Below are 25,214 nucleotides of genomic sequence, written 5' to 3' on the forward strand. Positions count from 1 at the left end.
AAAAGAATCCTCTATTTAGATTAAATAAATGGCTTGAAATACATCTATTTTGAAATATGTCTCAACTGAATTTTATTATCATGCCCCTTATCAGCAGTGATATCATTTGCTTTGGAAAGCAGGTTGGTGATTTAGTCTCTGTGGTATTTATAGATATTAATACTATTATCAGCTCTTTTATATAAACAGCTGTTTGTTGTTGTTTTTATTTTGTTTTTTAACAAAGTAGTCTCAAGCACAGCCATATACATAGGATTTACATGAGGAATGTTCTAAGAGAGAAATGCGACATAAAAATAATGTCAACTGTTTCAAAAAAAGCCCACAATATTAAGTTAAAGCTGAGGTTCCATTTTAATTATTGTCTGTTCAGAGGCACTCTTCCATAGATTTCAGAATAGCTCCTGATCACAGGTAGTAAATGTACAGTGTTAAATAGCTAGAAACACCTAGAAGAACTGCATTTAAAATACATAAAAGTCAACGTGAGTGGATAGTAAAATGTACATTTTAAAAGGCACATATTTTACAGCAGCTTTTAAAGTTCCCTCAATCCAAAGAGAATTTAGAGACTTGATTCCCTCCAAGACACAATAGAAGACCAATTTAAAGCACAAACTTAAAACCAGGCCCTTAACTCATCACAGAGGTTACTGACCCCCCTCTGAGGACCCTTCTCGCTGGAAGAGCAAGCACCTGAACTGGGACAGTTGGTTAGGTAAGTCTTTTAAAAACGTGGCCAGAACATACAATAAAACTTCTGATGCATCCTTTTAAAAAACAGTACTGCCTATATAAAACCAGTGTTGCCAAACTGTGTAATAGATAAACGCAGAACAGAAGAATACACCCATTTGGAAAATACAGCAAAACGGTATTAAATTGTGTAAAGCAATTAGAACCGAACCTTTTCATTCTTTTCAGATTACTGAACCATGTACGGCTATTCAATTTTTTTCAATTACAACATTGTGCAGAGCTATATATTTCAAAGTGCTTCTCTAGGAACTAATATATAGTTCAACCAGGGTGGTATCCACAGTGTCACCACCAAGGGCAAATGGATAAAGTTACCAGAGGGAATTATTCTTTTGTGGCAGGTTGATTTAGTCTTTTTTAAATGACAGCAGCTGAACAATCAACTCTTATTTTTTTCTGTTACTAACAGGGAGATGTTAGGTGGGTCAGCCTAGTAATATAGTTTTTCTGTGAGAAGAAACTGCCAGTCTTGATAACAAAATTACAGCATTGATAATAGTAGATAGAAAGACCAGGAAGTCCTTGGAGTTGCTCAAATCAATCATTGGAAATAATCTATCTGCTGTGTTTAGGGACAGTGTTTTAGTCAGCAAAAACAGTTCTTTTACAGTTAATCAACTCTAGTATTACTCTTAAATGAAGGGTGAGATTTGAGAACAGAAAAAGGGGCTTTGAACACCAAGGGATGTGTAGCTAATGTGTGTAGCATTAAAAATTAGTCCTAATAGCTAGAGATTTGAGAGAAATAACTTGTCTCTGCTACATATTTGATAAGTAGCCATAACGTTGTATACTTCGTGTGCAATATGGTGCCCTGCCCCTGGGACAGCAAATATCAATGGGTAAAATAAAATTAAAAAAAAAATAAAAAAAAAACACCTCTCAGTAGGATACTCACAAACAGATCATCAAGATGATGGCTGCCAATTTGTCAGCAGCTTGGAGCACAACTGTCACCTTAACTCTAGTTGAACTCACTGTAACCTGAAAAGCAACAGTCCCAAAGCCTGAGGTAACTCCAAGGAGGATTTCGGTTCCTTCACGCACTGGGCCGACTCCCATCGAGCACAACAGGGAGGCGATGTGGGGGGACATTTCTGCAAGGCTGGCAGAAGTTCAGCAGTAAAACCAAGCTCTTCTCTGCAGCTGAACTCAGCAGGGCTTCTGCCTCAGCCCCTGCTCCAGCAGCTCTCCTGAGCTTTATCTGATGTCCTGTAAGTTTGGTCCAACTGGCCTCTGGAGTGGCTGCTCCTGCAGGCCTATACACACAGGCGAGACACTGCCAGTGCAAATACAAGGCATCCTCCTACTGGCTCCCAAAACCTTCTCCTTCCACCCACGGATCCAGCCAGCTGGCTCACAGGGAGGCCTAAGAGACCCAGCTCAGCTCTCAGAACCAGTCCTAAGCAGGGCTGAATCTCAGAAACTCCTCACCCCATGCTAAAGAGCTATGCCCAGACTATACTCCATTTCTATAGCCAGTGGAGCCCAAGTTCTTCTCCAAGCAATACAGTCCAGCTGCTTGGTCTACAAGCTCTGAGCCATGCACCTACCAGGCCTTTCATGAACCCTACCTCCACAGCAAAGGAAGTCATCCTAGAGACAAACCCATTCCCTGGATCACTTCATACCCTGCTGGGAGCTTTCCTCTTACCCGGAAGAGGTGTTCAAACACTTGAGTAGCTTGAGCTGCCTGTTCTTCCATTAAGTTCATGCTCTTGACATGGTTTTGGCCTAGTAAAAGATGCTTTTTCCCCAAGTACAATTACAAATTTTATACTCAACAACTTTTTTACCCATATATGCTGAGAAACCCTTAGCTGTAAAACTTCCATTTCACATGTTGCCTACAGCCGTTTCTGAAGCACCGCTGTGTTGACAACATTACCATAGTGACTACATCTAAACTACTGCCTCGTTGATAAACATAACTGAGTTAAACACAGAGCACTATTTCTACATCTGTATTCTGCTTTGTCTAGAAGTTTTGCATCTACTTCTGGCTTAGGGACTCCTGTGTCATGTTTTATGCAGCTACATAGCTTGGCTGAATTGAAGCTCTTGCCCCTGTATTCAGGATTTGCGAGAGTTATACCAACACCCCCCCCCCCCCGGCCCTTGTCTGAGTCAGCCAACAGCTGGCAAATTGTTTCCAGATTAATTTACCTGCTGTGCTGGTGTTCAGTGCTCCCCTGAGGAATTCCTCTTGTTTAGCGGCACTTTTATAACCCACCTTCTCCACACCGTGCACTCCTCGTGAACACCTCCATACTCTCTCTAGGTGGTGGTAGCTCCTCCAGTTCCTACATCTCCTTCCAAATGCTGGGCATTGTCATTACTCAAGACTGCAGCAAAACAAGTAACAGGCTTTTGTGTATTCAAGCTTCAGGTTTCACCTGTCTTTTGATCATCTACCTTTTCATTGTAAGGTTTTAGATTTAACAACATATCAGCATAGGTATCTTTTTTTCTGCTCCATAAATGTTATTCTGCCCAGCAAATTCTGAATGCTTCCCTAGGACTGATTTCAAGACTTCTGTTTCTCTATGAGCTTTTTCTCCTCAGTATCAATATGGATGTCATCTGCAATTGCTCAGGACAAAAGAGATATTGTTAGAGGTCTGTTTCATGTCAGAAAGAACTTTCTACCTGATTGTAAAACAAGTTTACCCATAACACAACAGGCTGTGCCAAAGGACACTATTCCCCATAACCAGCCCAGTGGCTAGCACGTTCGCAGGGAGCAGGCTTCATGCATCAGTGCTTCTCAGCCCCAGCTAGCGATGTCCTAACCACCACAGTGACTAAGAGGCTGAGGTCCTTTCCCTTTCTTGCCTTTTGACAGAGGATACACATACCCTGACCTCATAAGATTAAACTCTACATGTGAGACTATCCCAATGTTGTGCAATCCTGTCCAGGATTAGTCAGAGCCCAGAGAGAAGGAATTACGAAGACTTTCAGTTAAGGAGTGCTGCTTTCCATTCACATACTTTTGGACCGTGTACACAGAATCTGGTCAGTTCTGACTGACTCTTTTTTATTATTTCTTTCCTTCTCTCCCTCCCTCTCTCTTTTAACAAAACCTCAGGTTTGGGCTTGAAAATACACTGAGATTTCAGTGAATCACTTGGGAACTCCCAGCTCTACAAAGCACTTGAAGGATTACATCAGTCTGGAGAGAGTAGAAATATAAAGTGTTACAGAAAGATATTGTGAAGGACAGTTATGCTTAAATTGCTTAAAACAGAGACCTACGGGAAACCTGTAATACTTACATCCATTTTAAGAGCCTGGCCTTACTAGGTGGAATTCATTCAGAGAGGCTTAAGAGGTGTGATGGAGAAATCCAGGCTCAGTTATAAAAAAAAAGGCCCAGGCAGTAGAGGCTGAACAGACGTGGCCCACTGTGGTGATTCTGCATCACCTGGCTGCTGAGCTGTGAAGCAGGAGTGGCATCGTTCCTATTTAGTGGCTGTAAATATACTGGCAAAAGTGAAAGAAAATCAAAGCCAAGGGTGAAAGGGTGGGATCAAAATAATATGAGAAAGATTGAATAGCAGAGATTTTATTGCTTGCTAATGGATTTAACAAACCCAAATATGTGACACACTAGAGCATCCCTGTTGCCTAATTGTAAAACCATATATTTTCCAAAAGCTAGGGAAAGCCATCATAGATATAGCACTATTGTAGTCTTTCCTTGTAAAGCAATTAAATTGCACCATGAAGAAATGTTAACACTGGAAAACTAAATTTATATAGAGAACTGGGTGTCAACCTGGGGGTTGAATTTACTGCAGGCTCCTAAAGAGAAGATCTTTGAAACCAAACCCAAACTTTATTTAAGCATTTCTGTCTTGTTAAAGTATTTTACAAGGTGTTACCATATCCAACTGAATTTCACACGCAAATGATGTCATTTGCAGCCACACTTCAGGAAAAACAAGAAATTGTTTAAGAGGAGTTTTATGATAAGCCACATATCAGAATTAAAGATAATGATAATACACTGTAATTACTGCATGCTTTTCTAAAATCTGCAAGTGTCAGTAAACACTGAACAAGATGCTATATAACACAGGGAAGATACCACAAGGGAAGCTCAGGAGTAGTTTTTCAATGCATTAACTGCTCTAATAACACTTAGCACTGCCCATTGCCATGGCAGATTTTCCCTTGAGCAGAAATGTGGAGTGGAAGCATGTGATGCAGCAGTTACAGAAGAAGACCTGACAGGCTGTGTACTGCCACCCTTGGCCAGACACACTTACCCTCTCCCACATGGTGTCCATAGCTACCTTCTGCCATCAGTCTGGAGCCATGAGCCTGAGTGATGGGGCAGATCCCTGTGGGAGGCATTTGCTTGTGCTACCTCCAGCCACCATGCGTGGTGATAATCTGGGAAACTAACCCACGGCATCTCCAACCCAGCCCATTTCCTGTTATCTTGTTCCTGTTGTTTTGCTGTGTGGCTGAATTTTTCAGAGGTTTCTGCTTCCAGGCTCTGGTGATGGAGGAGTCCAGTGCTGGAGACTGATACAGTGTCTGGGTCATGGGGGCCACAGACAAATGGCTACTTTACCAGCTGAAAATACCACAGAAATGAGAAATGTAATTACGGATGAGTTCTAACTAGAAAATAAAGGTATAAAATACTCTCCTGCTAGTCTGGGTGTCAGCAGGTCTGTTTTTCTTTTTATCTGAAGCAGATTTGCAGGTGCCAGGAACAGTTCAGAGTCATTTTTTCTCTCAGATCCTGGTATTGTTCTTCCATTTTGCTCAGTCCGATTGTATCCCTGTAGACAATGGGCATCTTCAAATTGGACCACACTCAACTGCTTGCTTTAATAGGCTTCTACCCATCTTTTCACAATTTATCATCTCTCGAGTTTCCACCACTGTAGTTGTTACATATTCTGATTTCATACTTTGTTCTTCCTCTGACATATTTGTCTTAAGAAGTTTTTTCTTTACATCGGACACTTCTTGAAGAACTCGTAGCTTTACTGCATATCTATTTCATTTAAAGCTGTAGTTTCAAGTCCATGGAGTAATGCTGCTAATATCACTGACTTGATAAATTTCTCTTTTGATGACAACACATTTTTTCCACAGCCAGTGCTGTTGATTTTTTCTAGCACTATACATATAGCGTATCATTTTTATCTGATGTCCACCCTCTCAACAGAAACACCAGCAAAAGCACCTTTCTACATTTCATTTTTTTCCACAATTTCATTGCTGCTTCATTTCAGCAGTTTGGCCACTGCTTTTCTCCCACAATGAAGCCACTTTATGGCACCTATTACTTACTGCAAGTCTAGACCAGCTATACCAAATCTCTAATGCATCTGAAGGACATTATCAGTAACGTGAACATCCATACTGTAAACCTAGCCACATGACCAAGAAACTCAGCCCTTAGTGGGGCAAATGCCATACTTTACAATACAGTAGTCACCATGAATACATGATGACTTTTCAGACATTTGCTAGACTAAAATTTCACTCTAAATGATAGAGAACGCTTCCCTTTCTATTGAGAACCTTACATTTGTCAAAAAGTCACTCATTGCCCTTACAGTATTTCTTCCTTTGGAAGAGAGCAAAAGCTGCAATGAGAATTAGAGCTGGGGTATGTGGAAATGGCATCAGTAATCTGACATGGTCAATAATCAGTAGAAACAAAACAACTAAGTTTAGAAAATTAACAATTATCTCATCATGTTGTTTCATTGTTTTGTTCTGCCACCATCTTCTTCCCTTACATAGCAGAGCTTCTTTTTCAGAACTTTACATTGAACTGTGGTGTTGCCTGTGAATGTGACTTTTTGGAGCAGTCTCAGGAAGGAGAGGCTAATGTGCACATACCTTAATGTTGTTCTATACCATCCCAGATCATGAGATTATCTGATAATATTGTATTCCTAGATTCTTTTTTTTATTTTTCAAATTATTCAAGACCACATTTTTTTCAAAGATAGGTTGACAGCATGGCATTTGTCTGATGTATTCTGGTCTTCTGAAGTTCAGTAATATGAACACATTCATCTCAATGAGATCTACTGCTGCAAGGTCTCATTCAGCATTACCCCAGTAAAGGACAGGAAAAAGTGCAGCAGAACAGGTCAAGTCAAGCCTTCAAACCATGGGGGAGAATAGCTGTATGCCTTCCAACAAATTCCCTGCATGCAAAGAAAAAGAGATCACTGATGCTTCCCGAGAGGAAAGCCTTCCTCCCATTGCAGTTACAAGAGTGTGTGAGGGAAGGAATAAGGGGGAGGGGGGGGGGGGGGGGGGCGGGGACAGGAGGATCACACAGGATCTACATGCTAGAATGTGCTTCAGGCTCCAAACAGACATAATCTGTCCCTTGATTCCAGTCTCTCAATTCATATCTGTAACTTCCATCAACAAAAATCCTGAAATATTTGCAGTAAGCACTTTTGCACATTTGGCTATTAAAATCAGCGACAAAAAGAAAACCAACGCCCAAGTTGCACCAGATGCTTCCTCACCATGCGGTGGGCATCCCTGAAAGGGAGCATCGACTTGCTGCACATTGATTTATAGAACTGTTTTCACTAACACCATGCTTCCACAATGCTGAATAAATTTTCTGGATGATCTAAATCAAATAGACTTCCCAAACTATGTTGTTGCATGCATGGTGCAGAAGAAAACAAATATCTATATCTTCACTGTTTTCCTACAGCAAAACCAAAAATGAAATAATTAGATTTATTAATAAATGCAACAAGACATTTAATTCTCAATAATTTTATTTTCTACAGCTAGAGTTCTTGCAAATCATCATGTAAGATACATCTACTCAATTACTATCAACTTGTCTATGGAAAAGGCTTATTTATAGACACATGACAATTAGCACACAGGCGAATGCCAACAGAAGAGGGTTATCTTGGTTTGTTTGGCAGGGTTGGATGTTCTTTTTGTAATGGTGGCTTTTTAAAAATAATAAAACAGAGCTTTCCTGGCAATTCATATGCCTATAATTCATAAAACCTGTAGTCTGGTAGTCTTAAATGGCTATCCAGGGGTTGAAATAAAAGGAAAATGATCCCTGTGCCACTGAAACAACACAAATTTGTGGTCTGTGCTACAGCTTTGTTGGTTGGAAACACTCCCAAAGCTAGAAGAACATGAATTACATTTCATTTTGCTAAGTAGACTTAATATCCAAGATGTGCCTAAAATAATTAGCTAAATTTAAAGTTATTTAGGGCAACAAATTCAAAGTTGTTTGAACTTAGGTTAAACATTAGTCTGTGATGCTGTATATGCCAAACAAACCACAATTGTGAAATATTTCACTGTTTTTATTTTTTTTATTTTTTTTTAAACTTACCACAACACATCAGCTTCTCTGGAAACTGCAACACTGAGTGTGATGTTGTGCTTCTCAGATTGAGGAAGTGCTCAGATTGACTGATGATCATTTTAATATGGACCTTTAATCTAGTTAAACCACAGAGCTCAGCCAGAGCAGATGCTCAGTGGGTTTCTGAACTGACAGCCCCATCTCCTTCAGCAAAAACATATATACTTTTACTCCACTCCCAGAATCTCCAAATACAGCATTTTAGGACACACCAACCCAGTGTCTGCAGCTAAGACACGGCTGCACTCCTAAAAGCAATTAGATACAGTTTTCCTCATCTGGGCTTTCAAAATTCCCAACTCAGGCATTTTGTTATAAACAAGCATCTGGTCGTGTCTCAGTAACAAAGAAAGATAAAGTGTTTTTGACAGATCTTTGCCCTCTGGTCAAACTTTGCTTTTCACTAGTGTCTTTCATTTACTCCTTTTTGAAGACTATTTGCACAGGCCTCTAACAGGATGTCAATAAACAGATTCACCAATATGGAGAAAAGTGATCCAATACTTTGAATATAGCTTTTAGAGCAAAGAAGGAAAATTGGGAGCCTGTAACAAACAAACAAAAAAAATCAAGTACAACAGATCAAAGCTGATAAGCTGCCATCCCTCCACTCTCAGTCATGTTCTCTCACCACAGGCATCAGAGGTTTCTTTCCTTGTTAATGATGGAAAAAAACAGCTGGCATTTTAAACTTCACCCTTTACTACATCACATGAATCAAGAAATGGAAGATTATGCTAAGCCTCTCATTTACTAAAGAGCATTCACCAATACAGCAATGTTGTAATGCTAACATTTTACTGACTCTCCCTCCTTAGCATGTAGGCTAGACAGGACCAATGTAAGTTGGGTACCCTTGAAAAGATGGGTGACATCGAGCATATACCAGTTTCTTTAACAGTGTGGCAAAGCACATGAAAATAACACGTTGAATCTAATTGGATATTAATTAAGGATGCTATCCTTAAATAGCTCCTGAAAAGCACCTTACAATCCTAGTTCCTTCTGACACTAAGAGGAACTGAAGGAATTCATCAATCTGCATCTTCCAGAAAACATCACTGGGAGAAGTTTTATTTACAGTGAAGTTGTTGGAGGTTGCAAAGAGCTTCTTGAATAGACTGGGAGAGGTCCCTGACATACAAAGTGTGTTGGGAGGCAATACTCATACTGTGCTATGGTCTCCTTCAGGCATTCTGTAGGCAGAGTGGGAGTGGGGAGAAGCCCATTTGAGGTTAATTTTTAATTTTCCTGTCAGAGCTTTCATCACATACCAACAACTATCCACCTGGCTCTTGGAAGTGTTTGGGAAAAGGAGAGAGAAGAGAAGGGAAGGGAAAGGGGGAGAGGAGGAGAGGGGAGGGGAGGTTGGCACAGAAATTATGGCATCATTTGTAGACGGAGTTCAGCTGGAGAAAATGGATTATGTCTTATTCAGCCTACAAAAAAAGAGACTACACACACAAATTTCTCTGCTGAAACTGCCTCACTGGCTGCTTTCTTAAATCTGTCTACAGATGCAGCCAGAAAAAGCAGTCTTTTTGTGCAAAATCATACTATTCATATCCCCCGTGTTTGAGCTGCACCACCACATTTTGTTTTCTCTTTAAGAAACAAAGCAAATACTTTGCAGCAGAAGATAGGCTAATGGTAGTAATCAATCCAATCTGTGATATGCAATTCTTGGAAGGTAAATATATTCTTCTTAAAACAACAAATGAATGATTTTCTTTGCATACCTTTTTCCCAAGAGAAGGGATAACAAAACTCTTGCATTGGCATGATGCTGAGATTTCTCTCCTGGGCTCTGTAAACAATACATTATAAGAGGTTATCCACATGTACTGCAAATTCAGCCTGTTTTTATGACTAGGCTACTACCAGAACATGAATGATAAGCCAGTTTCTTCCATGTATTCCTGACATTTCTCTTTAGAAAAATCAAATTTCACTAACAATGAAAACTGATATTTTAACCAGAGGTGATTTAGCCTTTGGGGCTCAGTGAGCAACATCCAACTATCTGTAATATTACACTGCTCTGCGGGTTGACGGCTCATATTTGAGCTCCAAGTGACTGAAAATAAAACAGCCTCCAATGGCTCCCTAGTCATAAACAGGAAGAAAGGAGGGGGGGGGGGGGGCGGGAAGAAAAGGGAAAAAACAAAAAACTATCTACATGGGCTGAGGACTGCTATTTCCCAATAGAGTAATGTTCAGCCAGGATTTGGAGGTTTAGCTAGTCCTGCACAGATGTCCACTCACACAGCTAATTAACTTAAAAGCTCATACAGTAGCAAAGCAATTTAATTCCATGTCTTGAAGTTATTATTCTCACTGAGCTAGACCAAGAGACCATAGACGTTAACTCCACTACCGGGATGGCTGCTTTCTGCCAAGTTGTGACATTTGTCTTTTGCACATAGCACAGCACAGCATATAGACAGCTGACCAGGCTCCAAACAAGCTAACCCATGGGGAACAAAAGCAGTTTAGCTACAGCAGTGTGAAACCCTGCATACGCTAATATACCCTCATGTTCTGCCCAAGACCTAACTGAGTACTAAGAGGGCTGAATGTGGTACATTAGGAGGTGCATTTAAAGGCAGTTCTGGTATATCCAGATTATCCTGCAGTGTGCAACATCCTATATCACCTTACAACCTTCTGACATTACACTGATGGGCACCAGCTGAGAGCCACAAGTCTTGCTTCCAAAGAAGGCAAAAGGAATTTCTGCATTTTCAACTCATATTTTATATTTTTGAAGCCATAACTAGAGGTAGATGTGTTCCTTGAGAGATGAGAAGCTTTTCAGGGCAACCCTTTTCATATCTTCAGGTATCAAGGCAGGAACACACCTTTGATCACCATGTACAGAACAGCTGACAGTGAGTGTTATTTCCTGCCTGGAAACACAGAGGCTATCACATTAGTTAGCAAAAGTTTTAAAGCTCAGAAATTGCAGCCAGACATCACTATACCCCAGAGAGAGTCTCAGGTATGTGCTAACACACCTTCACCATTACTGACGCACATACATACATTAATCTATGGAGCTGCTCCTCTCCTGGATTATCAGAACTGCAATACAAATGCTCTCATAAACTGTTTCAAACTGAATTAAAATGCAGGCATTTCAGGATGCTGTCCCAAAGAGAGGAATCTATTCTTGAAAGGAAAACATAACGCCCTGCAGTATGCCCAGGAAGGGCTCCCAGAACTGCGGCTATCTGGTATAGAAGTCCATCACTGGTATCTTGTCAGAACAGGTTACTTTTGCCCTAAGCAGAAAACCCTACTGAAAGCCTTACAGGAAAAAGAAATGTCTTCATGCTTCCCGGCTTCATTGCAGTGCCACTGTGGACAAAAGATGCCCAAAGGAATAAATGCCACCACGTGAATAGTCCCTAGTATCTTGTTCTTCCAAGGATTTCCTTTCCTGCCAGTGAAAGCCTCTTAAAATATTCTATCCATATCTGACTTGCCATCTGCTTGCATAAATTAGCCTTTAAAAATAATTTGTCAATCTATCTACATCAGCAACATTTATTTCATTAATTGGAAGAATTAGCTCTTTGTAGCAAGTCAAAGGCTGTGGAGCCAAAATATACTGTACTTTCTCCCAAGTGACCTGGAGACCCTTGGACGAACTCTTGGGGTGCCATTAAAAATGAATAGTTATATAGAAAAAATAGCATTTTAATGTTTACTTAACGTAGCTACCTTTCCAAAAAAGAAAGAAAAAAAAGAAAAAAAAGGGGACTTTCAACATTTTTAAACAGCTGGTTGCCTTATTTTTTAGTTTGTTTCTCCAGTGGTATGAGCAGAACGTCTTCAATTTAGAAAAGACAAGTCTACATTCTTATCTGCATGGATGGTCTCAGGTTACAAGCAGTGCAGAGGAGGAGCAGATATATAAATACCTTTTAAAATTATTTTAGGACTGACATATTAAATTTTAGAGGGCCAAGTTCTACTGTCAGTTATGCTAGTGAGATCAGTGAAGCTAGTCTGGAGATATAGTTGTGTACCCCATAGTAGTCATGACAGATACATCTGCACTTAAGCATAAAAGTATCGTATAAACTAAAGCACAATGAGTTACAACAGCTACATAACAGAATCATTTTTTCTTTTAAGTGGTTAAGATTTTTATCCAGACGCTATTGTACTGGAGAAGAATTTGTTACCGCAAGCCTCCCAAACATCCACACACAAACATATATATACTTACATACTTGTTTACACAAATATTTTATAGAAAAAATTATGACACCAGAAATTCTGGCATACATTACGTGTTTTATATGTAGGTTATACATTGTGTAATTCAGTCTTAAGATCTATAAACTATCAATTACCAAATCCATTTTAGGCCTGTAAGTGGAAGATAAATAAGATGAAATAGAAGAAAAGTACTTTTTAGCAAGAAACACAAGTAATCAAAATCCTTCCCTGTGCCCAATGCCACTTACAGAAATGTTTTGCAGCTATTAAACATTACATTTTTCTTAAAAGAAAACATTCATATCACAGTCACATTCATTAAAAATCTACTATTCCCACCGTCTAATCTGACCTCCTCCATAACACAGGACCAAAAATAAAAAATTAAGCTGATAGCTACTATTACAAACCCTAATTATTCATTTGGACTATTAAAGTTGAGAGAGGCAGTACAGAATAGTGGAAGAGAGTATGGGATTGAGACTCAAGACATTTGGGGTTTTAGATCCAGGTTTACTATTGCTGTGAAAATTTTGGTGAGAAAGAAAATTGTGCTTCAGTCTTCTTCTCTGGATAATGTGGGAAGTGATTCTGAGCTTTTTGTAAAGTGCCTTCCAATCAAGTATTATGTATCAGATATTTTGATAGACTACAGCAAATCTTCTATTAACTTCTGGTCTTGCTCCAGAGATTGAAAGTAATGGAACAGCTGTCACAGTCTTACCTCTTATTTCACTCTTAAAACAGCAGCAGCAACAAAGCTTTGTGGTACATTTCTAAGTTGAATGTGGTCAGCTTCACCTTCTAGTCATTGGATCTTGTTTGGCTTTTTGGCTAGATAAAAAAGCCCGCCAGAAGTCTTCTACCATGTAAACAAACCTGTAGCCTTGAAATTCTCCAATCAGTTTCCTTGCTCTATTTAGCTCCTAACCATCAGATTATAGAGTATCAATAGACCTCAAAACATCCCCAGAACTGTTTTCACTTATTTCCTCATTTTATGATCTCCTTTCCTAACAGGCACCAGAACCTGCTTTCCTCATATTTATAATCTATGACTGTAATCATCTCCAATCTTGCAGAATATTCTCTCACCTGCTCATCCAATGCTGTATTCATGCTCCTAAAAACATCCTTAAAGCTCTTGTTAACTAAGGTAACTACCATGAACTTTAAAATGTTCAGGATCATTGATTTTCAGCATGCAGAAATCTTACATGTAGGGCCTTCTTCCAGTTAAATACAGACCTTTGTGCTTGCATTTGACTGTGATAAAATGTCTGTTCTTCCAAACGTAGCCTATCCAATAGTCCCACCCAATCAGCAAAAAGGTCCTCCCAGCACAAAGTGTAATTAGATCAGGATATTATTCTAACAATAACTGCATATTTACTTCTAAATAACTGGAGGAAAAGGGTCAACTGAATAGCACTGGGCTAACAATTAGTGTAGCTGCTTTACTGAAAGAAAAACAAAAACAACAACAAAAACTTTCAACCTTTGATGATAACCCTTACATAGCTTTTACAAAATGTTTTTAATCTTTGCAACACAGTGTTTTTATATCCTGCTAATTGTCTTACCCTAATCTGTGAGCAGTTGATCAGCACATTTAATTTTATCAACAAAATGTAAAATTCAATCTAGTTATTCAGCAAGAGCAGTTTTAATTAAAACTATATTCATTGGCAACAATTACTTTATAACCTTTAGATTATTGTATGTCCAAAGAAGATTTTCATGATTTTTGTTCAGAATCAGTATCCAATTAGCCTGACTACAATTACACAGATTATTCTGTTTATTTTCCTTAAACATAACCTCCCATACCCTTTTATTTTGTATTACTTGGAACATTTATGATGTTTCAGATCTAACATTTACACTGAATTCTAATAAAATAAGTAAAACGGAATAGTAAATCCATGTCACTCAGAATCCCAAGACCTAGATTTGTTAGTATTCCTAATTTTGTGACTGTTTTCTGTAAACTTGCAGTTTTTCCAGGAGCTCATTCCTGTCAGAGAATACGATATTTCATAGTCAGCAACACAAGAGGTGCAGAACCATCTGCTTTCTGATTCAGTGCTAATAGCTCAGCTATCATTTCTAGAAAAGAACTAAAACTCACACATTAAATTATCTTCAAGTGTTTAAACATCTCACATTACTATTGTGAGCTAAACTCAGGTAAATCATTTTAGTTCTCTGTTGTGAAAATGAATAGTCTCTTTGGTGCAGTTACTTGGAATGCTGCAGTAAGTAAGTGACGTCTTTCATGGCAATTCAGCATGCAATGCAATAAATGACTTTTATGGCTGGTTAAATTATAAGGCAAGACTGAGGTGTTTAATAACCACATGAAGCTGTTTATTGCACATAGAGTCTATTGCCACTGACACTATATTTTCATAGAAGAAAGCATAAAAAACCTTCTTTTTTAACTCAAAAACTTATTCCACAACACAACAGTTTTGGGGGCCTTGAAATTCCTTATATAAAGGAAGTGTGAGCCGATACCATGCTATGTTCATGCATCAACTGCATTTTCAAAATGAAATTTCATTTTCTAGATAGGTAAGCAGTCTTACCAAAAAAAGACTCAGTGACCCTCCACCACATGGAACAAGGAAGGAAACTCTTCATCTCTCTGGGCTGAACGGGTGGGGGCAGAAACCATTTTCCGTGTCAAAGTTTTTGGCAACCAAAGCAACCATCTGCAGATTGGTGCAGCAGAAGTAGGAGTAGGATGATATGGATGATGACTTGTGCAAAGAAAAATAGCACTTTTCTGTAAATTGAACCATACAGCAATCCAGCCTTGAGATGCACTAAGTACCTTAAGGATAAGGGTTTTGTGAAAAAGCTGGGGAGTCTGTGCCATTCTGACACCATTGCCTCTGACAAGCTGTGACCCCAGCTGCATCATTAAGTGGGAAGAGAAAAGTGAATTGGTGTTTTACTAACAGAGCAAGACAGCCCAGACGTATTGTGGGGTATATAACCATACTTAACTTTAAATTAATATATAAAGTGGGTAAAGTAAGCTATAAAAGGACATGTTTAAAAAATTATTCTTTGACATTTTTCCTCAATGTGACTAACATCTGTTGGTCATTTTGTCCTCCAGCCCAAGGAGCTTCAGACTATGAAAGAGGTAATGAGCTGCTAGCAAGGCTTCAATTCGCAAGAGCGTTTCTTTGATTTTTTTTTTAATTTTTTTAGTCATAATTGTAGCTGCCTCTGACCAGTCACAAAATAACAATCATTAATTGGGCCCTTTTCTCAGTCTAGTCTTGCAACCAGCAGACCCATGTCTTCCAGCCCATCCTTGGCTGCAAGCAGCAGGGCAAACGCTGCCACCAGGAGACCCCGCTTACAGACGATCTGTTTTAGGGCCTGTTGTAATCTTTCAGCTGAAGTAACAAAACCCAGGTGCTCCACATAGCAGCTGTTTGTCACCCTTTCTGAGATCTTGGCAGGTCTGAAAGTGAAGAGAGATCTGAGACCTTGTGCAGACATAACTAATACGTTTCATTCCCAAGAAAATGAAACCACGCTGGGAGTTCCCCTAAGCGATGGCTGTAACCAGAGACACGGCGCTGTCAGCACCCATGTGGGAGCACCATTTGATGGAACTGGGAACCATTGCGTAATGCAGACTCAGTCCCCAGAGGCCAAATGTGATCCGCCTCCACAGAATAAAACATTTTTCCTCAAATCCCTGCTTTTTATGGGTGCTCGATTGGCTGTAGGTTATGCTAAAAGACTGAAACAATAGCGCTCAGCTGTGCCAGCTGATCCTATCCTATTCACCCAGATGTCTTGGTACAGAGTGGATGAACAATCTGAAGAGAAAGTGGTCTTTTATAGAAATATTCCTCTGTCAAAGACATAAGACGCTCCCAGCTTTCTTCTAATATTTTAACTCACCACAGTACAAGGGCTACTCCTTAATGTAGGCAGGGAACCTCGAGGCATTAGCAGCCCAAAGCAAGTTATCAAGGTCCTTCCTACCTTTGCCTCTACCGCACATTTCAGAGCTGTCGACGCAGCTCCTTGTGTGGTCTTGAAACTGATGCTGTTCCACAGCAGCCAAATGAGAGGGGAAAATCTGCTTTTTTATTTATATAAATCTGGCTAAGAGTTTTTATTTATTTAGAATGGAGTTTAAACTGCGCTTGACTCTAAATAAATAAAACACGTTATTTTCCCTCCCTACTGGTTGCCACCAAGCCGTGTGAATTTCAAAGACCACACAGACAGCAGCGGCTTTGTGGTAAGGTGGGGACCAATGCAAAGGGAGGCAGCACACCAGAGGCCAGGGTCTGCAAGCCCTGCAGGTGAAGGAAGCGTTATGAAAGGCACATTATAAAAGTACGAATAAGCCTACCTCTGAAAAAGACATCAGTTGCTTGTATATTGTGCTGATGCTGATCCTTCTCCTTCCCTGTCTACGAGTGCATTTCCTCTGCAGGACTTAACAGTACCCAAGTCACTCCTATCCATCACAGTGACAACCCTCTGTGATTTACAGCAGCCCTGTGGGAGTGCAGCGGTGGCAGGACAGGCAGAAAGAATGGCAGGGTAGCACATACAGGAGGGTATTTCTCATTTCAGTTTTCAGTTAAGTGAAGAGAAAAGGAAGTAAATATCTTCAAGATTTCTTCCAGGCAGGCCATTACTGAGGACAAACCAACTTCTGTCAGACCCTTGAAAAAATAAATAGTGAGGGGGAAAAAAAACCACCACAAAGATGAATGTTCTAGGATAAGGGATTGGACCCTTTTTCCTCTCTAGTTAATTGCAGGCAATATTTTGGTAACACATATGTCTTCTTTTCAGCCTTTAAGTCACAAATTCAATGGACCAGATACAATTCATCTTTGGAGTAGCCCCTGGGATGAATTTAGATCTATCTTAAATGGAAGTAAGGTCAGGTGAAAGACAGATGAAAATTACACAAGACACTCATCATTCCCTACTTCAGGGGTGAGTTTGATCTCATTCAGTGATCAGCAAAGATGCTGACACAAAGATGCTAGTTACATCCCACATCTGATAGTTCCTCATTTCTTCACATGGTTAGTAAATAAATAACTTCAGACAAACCCATATCCGATCTTTTGGAAACACCAGCTTCCCAAGGTATCTGTCTGCTGGGGAGGCACCTGCTAAAGCTCTCAGTGTTTGGAAGAAGGAAGAAAGCAAAAGGGAAAAGTGCCAACTTCTCCTAGAATCGAGCTAAAACCAAATGTATTTGCTGTTCCTACACTATCTGCTTACAATGAATGCCATGCAAAACCAAGATTTTATGGAAAGCCTCCATTTCAGACCTTCAGACAAACAAAGAATGGATCCATCTGACACTCTGCTTGCCCCTGAACTGCTGCACCACTTACCTGAATTTTTATTTCTCCTCTCCTTCCAACACTTCTTTTAAAAGCCAATACAGAGGAAATCACAAAATCTGTCTTTTTGGTAGGCATCTTATTGCCATTGGCCAAGGACTCCACCATGCGAAGTTTTGCTCCTCACTTAGTTGTTGCAGTTTGCCAGTTGTTAAATGGAGGAAGAGCTGATTGCAGACAGAGCAATTTTTCTGGTGGACTGTGGTCTGCATTTGATCCAGAAGGCTTAATCGTGATCTCAATGGCCAACAGAGGGAGTAGTTTTTACCTTCAACATTGTAGTTATATTCACCAATACCAAGCTGAAAAGGCTACTGTTGGAACAAGGAGTTACAATAAATTGTTGTTCATGGGGTGTCTATAGAGCTTACTTGAGAAGGCCTGAATTTGCCAGTCTAGGCAAAAACACAGCGGGCAACAGATTTATGAGGCAGACCTGTGCCTGCTCCTGATTAAAGTAGGCTATTTTACAAGTTTCAATACAATCCTCAGCAGCAGCATCTGCTGACCTGGTGTGAATGTGAACCTACAAATGTGTTTTTCCTGGGATAAACATCAAACACCAGCAGAAGTACTCAGGCACAATTAACAGCAGATACTAAAATTTTCTCTTCTATTTATTGAGGAAGGAAGAGGGATCAGTGAACATATGGAAGAGAGAAGAAAGCTCAATGGGAAGACTGGCAAGGCAGAAACGGTCAAAGGAGAGTAGAAAACTTACTGGGAGGTCAAACCAACTGAAGAGCCTATGTTTTTTCCCCAAATAAGGCAGACGTTCAGAGTCCATAGCTTGCGAGGCACTTGGCCAAAGTCAAAGGGAGACATACAAAACCCTACCACAAGACAGACAGAACGAAAGAAAAACATCCATATCTCAGCAGAGCAGCCCACTTGGCTCAGCATTTATTGTTGAAGGAAAGGTCAGCAGACAGCCCTTATTCCGTGATGATTGCTGAATATGAAGGGACATAAGCAATGGGCAGCTAAAGAGCAGAGAGGACTAGAGCAGCGACAAACCCTCCCCATCTGGGAAGGGTGCTGGGCAAAGCACATACCTCCCTGTGCTCCCAAGGATGCTTAAAACCAGAAGCAATACTGAGAGGGGAAGAGGCTGGTAGCCCTAGCTGGACTCGCAACCTCCTTCCGAACCCATTCAGTTCAGATAATGGTGTAGCAAAAAAAGATTTCCACAGAAAGCAGCTCAGCTTTTTAGGCTGTCTCCTACTGGCACACATGGAGAATGTGTTGCTGCATGCCGAAGGGGGACTCTCAGGCTCCCACGCGGATTTGGGATCGCTGCCCGTCAGTTAACACACCTGGCACACTTCCACCAAATCTGTTCATCATGAAAGCTCCCTATGCTTTTACTCCCTTATTCTCCTGCTTCTACCATCTGATGTCCTAGGTGTAGCATTTCCTCTGAGGCTACCCCTGCCCAGCAGTACTCCCTTGCCCCCTCCTCTCACTTCTTGTGCCTCAGGTGAAATTAGCTTGAGCACAGTCAAACATAAGGACAGACCACAAGCAACTGGTGCTCAGAATGGCTGCAAATATAAGACAGATCTGTTAATCCTAATCTGCAAAACCTTTTCCTACCACAGCATGGGACTTTGCAGAATGCAGACTGAATTCTTAGCACCAAGAACGATGCGGATACCACCAAACTCAAACCATGAACCAGGGACTCCCCATCTCCTCTGCTCTGAGTCTTCTCACTAGATGTAATAGAAGCACCTTTCTAAACTGCTCTGACATGTTCCTGAAGAATTTTTCTAAATACCATGTTCTAAAGGACATCATTGAGGGTGTGTGTTTTGACCTTTTTCTTTTTTTAATCTTTATTCTGATTTCTGGGTGGCAAAAGAGAGAAGACTTAAATTTAAAATGCTCTAGAGATCCTATGAGAAACCTCTATATTTGTGTGTGGTCTTGCAGTTTTGTCAGTTGTCTGACATTTTAATTTCCTGTTCCCCTCTTCTGGTGGGATTCTGATTTCCTCTCAATCCTTCTCCTTTCTCCATTACGAAAAACCTGACAGGCATCTCCATTTCTACCATCTGTTTCCTATTCACTTTTATAAATATTGAAGCAAATAATTAATTTGGCAAAGATGGATGAGGTAGCCTAGCTCATCTTCTGTCAATATACAACTGCTACTATCCCTTCCCAGACCTTCTACCTCTTAACACTAGCTCCTTTGCACCACACTGGCAACTACTATTCATGGTCTAACTCATCAATGAAACCAGTCCAGGTTTAACTGCTTTAATGTTTTTACATTAGAAACAGCCATTCAAGGCATTGTGTCCCCATGAAATGCTGTGTCATTACTGCCGAGCTGCAAACTACCCTTTGAGAAAGTGTCTTTTGTTGTTTATACAAGCTAAAATATGAAAGAAATATCCATGAACAGTGTGATAAACACTCGTGCTGAGCAATAGATTCTCTCTCCTCAGTGACCAGGTGTGCACAGCACACTGCTAGCAGGGATATGGTGTTGGTGGGAACAGAAAAATTGGGTCTACCTTTAACTCTGCTGTTCAGACAGATATCAACCAATTCCTTTCTATTCCTGTTTTATATGCCACTGCAGCTCTCAATCCCTGTACCCATGAGATTCCTCCTGAATGTCCAGTTGCCATTTCCACAGGGAAGACACCATCCTTTGCTGCTGATGATCTGTGACAGAGCCACTCAGTGTCTCCATACAAGGAATAAGAAGTCATAACACAGTGCTTAGGAGCATTTCTACTGCTGCAGGAGCATGTATGTCCTGAGTGCCGAGACCAATTTTAATAGAGTTTAATTGTTCTTTAACTGCTGCTGAAAGCTAGATGTACATTCTGCCTTTAAATTTAACAAATAACTTTTGCTGTGAAAGATCGTGCTAAGCCACAACCCATGCTAACCAGAGGCATCACATGACATTAAAACCCTCTTCTGTGTGCCAAAGTGCTAAAATCCCTTACTTATTATTCACTTATTCCTCGCACACTGACACATTACAGTGACAATCACATTAATGGTTGTCAGAACTAATATGGATGCAGATGTCTTGCAGCCATTTCAGCCCTCAGCCCAGGGGGAAGCACAAATTTTATCCTTTCCTGTCTATCCACCCTTCACAGTTAAAGCATCAACCCTGTAAAGGCATGGGAGCAAGCAAGCCAGGAGACAGGGGTGATGAGCTGGCACAGACAGACTTCACTTGCCACCTGCTGCATGCCGCTTCTCCCCTTCTGCAAATGGCCACGGGATGCTGGCACTCCCCTCATCTCACTTGGCCACCACAACACTCACCAAACTTTGCCCTGACCAGCTTTCCTCACCTCAAACTTGCAGTTGCAAGTCTGAATTCATCTTCTGGATGTCTTCCCAGATGAACGTGCATGTAGCTTTTCCTTGGGGCTTAAAAAATTTAAAAAAAAAAAAAAAAAAAGACTTTTCAAACCATTTTTCCATATCACCACAAGCTGCCCTGGAGATGTCTCCAAGGTAGATATATGGTGAGGTTACACATTCCAAGTCCTCACCGGGAACGGGATTACAAAAGAACGTTGCAATTATTTTAAGTTATGGAAAAAGTAATCAAATATTTCACTCACCACTAAAATGTCATCGTTTTATGTATTTCACAAAGAATTCTCTCATTATGTTAGATAGACCTGGAGAGACTCCAGTCTCTGTGGGTTACATGCATTCCCCTGTTCTGTTCAGAAATCAAAAGCCTTAGTCTGTTTTTGAAGAAAGCCAAGTCACTTGGTGCCCTGCTACTGACCCAAAACTTAACAGCAATACACCTGATTTCTCTTATAAACTGAGTTGGCCTTTTCTGAATGTATTCTTCACACAGCTGCAAGCACAGCATTCTCCCCACATGCTCTGATAAAAATAATAATTGCACATGAAGAAAAAAAGAAAGCCCAGAACAATAACCACATCAGCAATCCTTTGAGGAAAAATTACTGAGTGCTCCTGAACAGCACAGCTAATCACCAACACTGGATAAAGAAGGCAGCAAGCCTGTGAGACCATTAGTATCCTGACTTTTCATTTTACTGGACCTCTCTTTAATTTTGTTACAGCTCTGCAACAGTACAACAGCATCATATGAGCACTGCAGCATTAGCAAAACGGCTCAGAGGCTGAGCAAGATGACTTCAGACAGCAGCACAGACCTTTTGAATGCAAGTGAGTGATTCTCACTTCAGGAGAGGGGTGAAGCATGGTCTTACCTCTTCCAGATCTCCACGGTGCCTAGAAGCTCAGAGAGCCAGAGGTACCAGCGACTGGGCACTGTACAAACACGCAAATGGACAGTCCTAAACTTATATCCTACAGTTCTAAGATTGCAGCACCGCACAAGAAATCCAGTGGCACAGTAGAGAGAAAGGCTGAGTAAGAAGTGTCTGTAGTAAGAAATACACCCTTTTTCAGTCTAGGTTGCTTTAATCCAAGCTCCTACATCACTGGATTTTATGCAATATAATGTATCTACTGAAAATTTGCTGCAAAGTTTTCCACAAGATCTTCCTTAAATATCTTTCTGCAAAATCCCAGAAGTAGAAGAGAAAATCTGTTTAAGGAACAAGGATAACACATGTTCCAGATTATCTAAAGTACCATGGGAAGAAATGACACTGACTGCACCTTAGTAACAAAAAAAAAAAAAAAAAAAAGTCAGATTCTTTTGAAATGTCATAGGTTTCTTTTGAAAAGAACAAAGCAATGGGACAACACACTTTAGGGACGCACTTCAGATTTTTGTTCAGGATTACCAGATGTAAGTAGTAGTTTTTAATGCAGCCGGTGGTGCCTTGTCCTAGCAAACCTCTGACAATAATAGAAAGTATTCTTTGAAGAAAACATCTGATCCTACAGACTCCACTCATACAAGCAAATCCTTAGCCCTGGCCAGTCACACTCCCGTACACGACTCACAAAAGAAAAGGTGTATGACTGAAAGCAGTTATTAACCCCCTCTAGAGTTGCCTTTGGTGGGGAGAATGAGAGGGAAGAAATCGTGAATTATTCACAATTTTCAGTTTATCCCTAATCCCTTAAATCTGTCGCTCTGAGGGTAGAGAATTTTACTTAATGGCAGTGCCAGAAATAACAAGCTAGAATTGCATGTTTATGAAATGGGGTCTTAGTTACTTATTAGGATCAACTGGGTTTGAATTAATGTTGGCTCACATTCAAGAGCACTGAGTGGACTGAATAAGCACTACAATTTTAAAATTCGTTAATGGTTGTTTGTTGTATATATTTTATATACTAGAAACGTCCAGAGATGCTCGACCTTAGCTTTCTTTTGAACATACACACATAGAAAACCATGGCTAACATAGCATAACATTCTTTGGGTTTGTAGGTCTACTTACACAGTTGATTAATGGATGAAGACAATCCTGAATATAACAGGACACCTCTTGCTTCCAAATCTAAGTTGTGCTGGGGTTGGTAGGCATATCACATCATTATCACTTGTGGTTTTGGCTCAGAAGGTAGGTGATAAAACAAAATATGGTGGAAGTAGAGTTTACATAAAAGTGATAATGAAATGTAAGGAGAAGAGAATCCAGGTCAGGTAAAAAGCATAACTGATGCTGTAGATAGCATAGGGCTTTGAAAAACTTGCTGCTGAATGCCATTGAATATGTGAAAATTACTCTGCATTTTGAATTGATGAAAATTGCACACAAGATGCTTGCTGCAGATGACTTATCAATGATCTGACACACAGAAAGTACAACCATTCCCACATATTTTGATGCGCATTGCACAGGACTTCTTCCAATACTAAATTTTTTTGTTTGTTTGTTCACTGTGGAAAAACAAATAATGCTTAAGTTTGCATGACAGCACAGCTATATTTCCGAAGATTTAACCATGCGAGGGATATTTATGTAGAAGATAATGTGTCAGGAAACTTTGAGCATAAGAAATAAAGGAAGTGTGACCACACTAGCTTTCTGTTTCAAATTAGAAACAAGCTTTTGTAGAAAATGTCTTTATCATCCCACTTACCATGCTTTGGTTTGCACTTCAAACAGCCTTTAGGCTCACAGACTGGGTGACAAAACTAAATGGGAAGCTCCACACTCCAGCAGCACACCTACTGCACTCCAGCCACCTAGAAAGAGTCCAAGGTAAACAACCTGAGATGCATTCGGTGTGGACATCAGCTCCTCAGCCCCAGGTGTGCTGTTCTGGAGATCCACAGCTTTTGTGCTGTGGTACCAGGAACACAGCTAGCAACAGCTGAACAAAACTGAGCTGTGCAACCATGAAATTTGATGGTTAGAATGCCCCGAAGTGACAAAAACTGAATGTTTCCTCTCCCTCTGCTCCCACAAAGTGTTACATTTCAAGTGACTCATCTACTGAAAGGCCAGTCCCGAAATCCTGACACCTGAACAAAGCCCCTCCAAGCTGGTCTCGTCCCTATTGAAGGACAGTTCTTTGTCAAATTAGATTCAAAGAAAAAAAGTCACTTTCAAATACAGGCCCAAGGCAAAAATTTACTTCTGAAAATTAAAACAAACTTACACATCTGACTGAAAATTACAGCAATAACAATAACATATGCCAATAGTAATAAACATTACAAGATGTGATTTTTCATCAAAACACTGGAAATTGACTAAAATGATTGATCTTGTCTGAGCACAGTTTTTCTAATAAAAATAAAATAAAATAAAAAACTGAGTAAAAGAAATCTCTGTGTTATACATAACCACAAAGTAATGGTGAATCAGGCCCATGTACAGCCAAACTTACCACAAGCTGAGATGCTTATGCAATTAACACACTCTGCAGCATTCCCCTGAGGACACAGCCCTGTCCTACCAAGTATTGGCTACTTTTAAGCAGAAGCAAGGGAAAGTCTGACCAGTCCAAGCCCTATGGCCGCAAGCTTCAGGGAAAGAGATGTCATCCCCTCCCCTTCTGGTAAGAAGGGAAGCATGTTACTGAAGACAGTTTCATGTGCAAGGGCTTTCAGCCAGCATCTCTGGTAGGAACATTATCATCAGCAGAAATTATCTGGGCCATGAAGGAGAACTCTCCTGCTCTCACAGCCCTACAGCGGAGGACTCTGTAGCAATAGAGAAATTTGCTACAGGAGATGTAGCAGAGCTGAGAAGAAGACACTGAAACTCCCTGGTCTAATAAGGCCTTGCCACGTTTCAGGGGCCCCTGGGAGGAGGAAGCAAGAGTTGAGGCTGGCACGGGGTTTGCGTAGACTACTGCACTGAACTTTATATGCTAGTTCTTAAACAGGCCAAAATTCTGGTTAGGTCAAAGCCCATTAAAGATTTTCAAAAGTAACCTGTGATTTTGGACCCCTGGCTTGACTCACCCAACAGACCTGATGCTGAGAACTCAGTATGTTTGGAAAACAATGT

The 25,214-nt window shown here is 40.4% G+C and overlaps 1 long non-coding RNA gene across 1 annotated transcript; it reads right to left on the reverse strand.

The window, feature by feature from the left end:
* Nucleotides 1-6,810: 6,810 nt before the first annotated feature.
* On the reverse strand, nucleotides 6,811-23,942 carry LOC118253485 (uncharacterized). Its single transcript, XR_004780444.2, has 3 exons — nucleotides 23,836-23,942; nucleotides 9,904-9,971; nucleotides 6,811-6,947 (listed from the first exon to the last, which is right to left on the reverse strand). It is a non-coding gene; the product is annotated as an uncharacterized LOC118253485 (long non-coding RNA).
* Between the last annotated feature and the right edge of the window lie 1,272 nt (nucleotides 23,943-25,214).

Source organism: Cygnus atratus, chromosome 3 (assembly GCF_013377495.2).
Source record: "Cygnus atratus isolate AKBS03 ecotype Queensland, Australia chromosome 3, CAtr_DNAZoo_HiC_assembly, whole genome shotgun sequence".
NCBI classification, from domain to species: domain Eukaryota; kingdom Metazoa; phylum Chordata; class Aves; order Anseriformes; family Anatidae; genus Cygnus; species Cygnus atratus.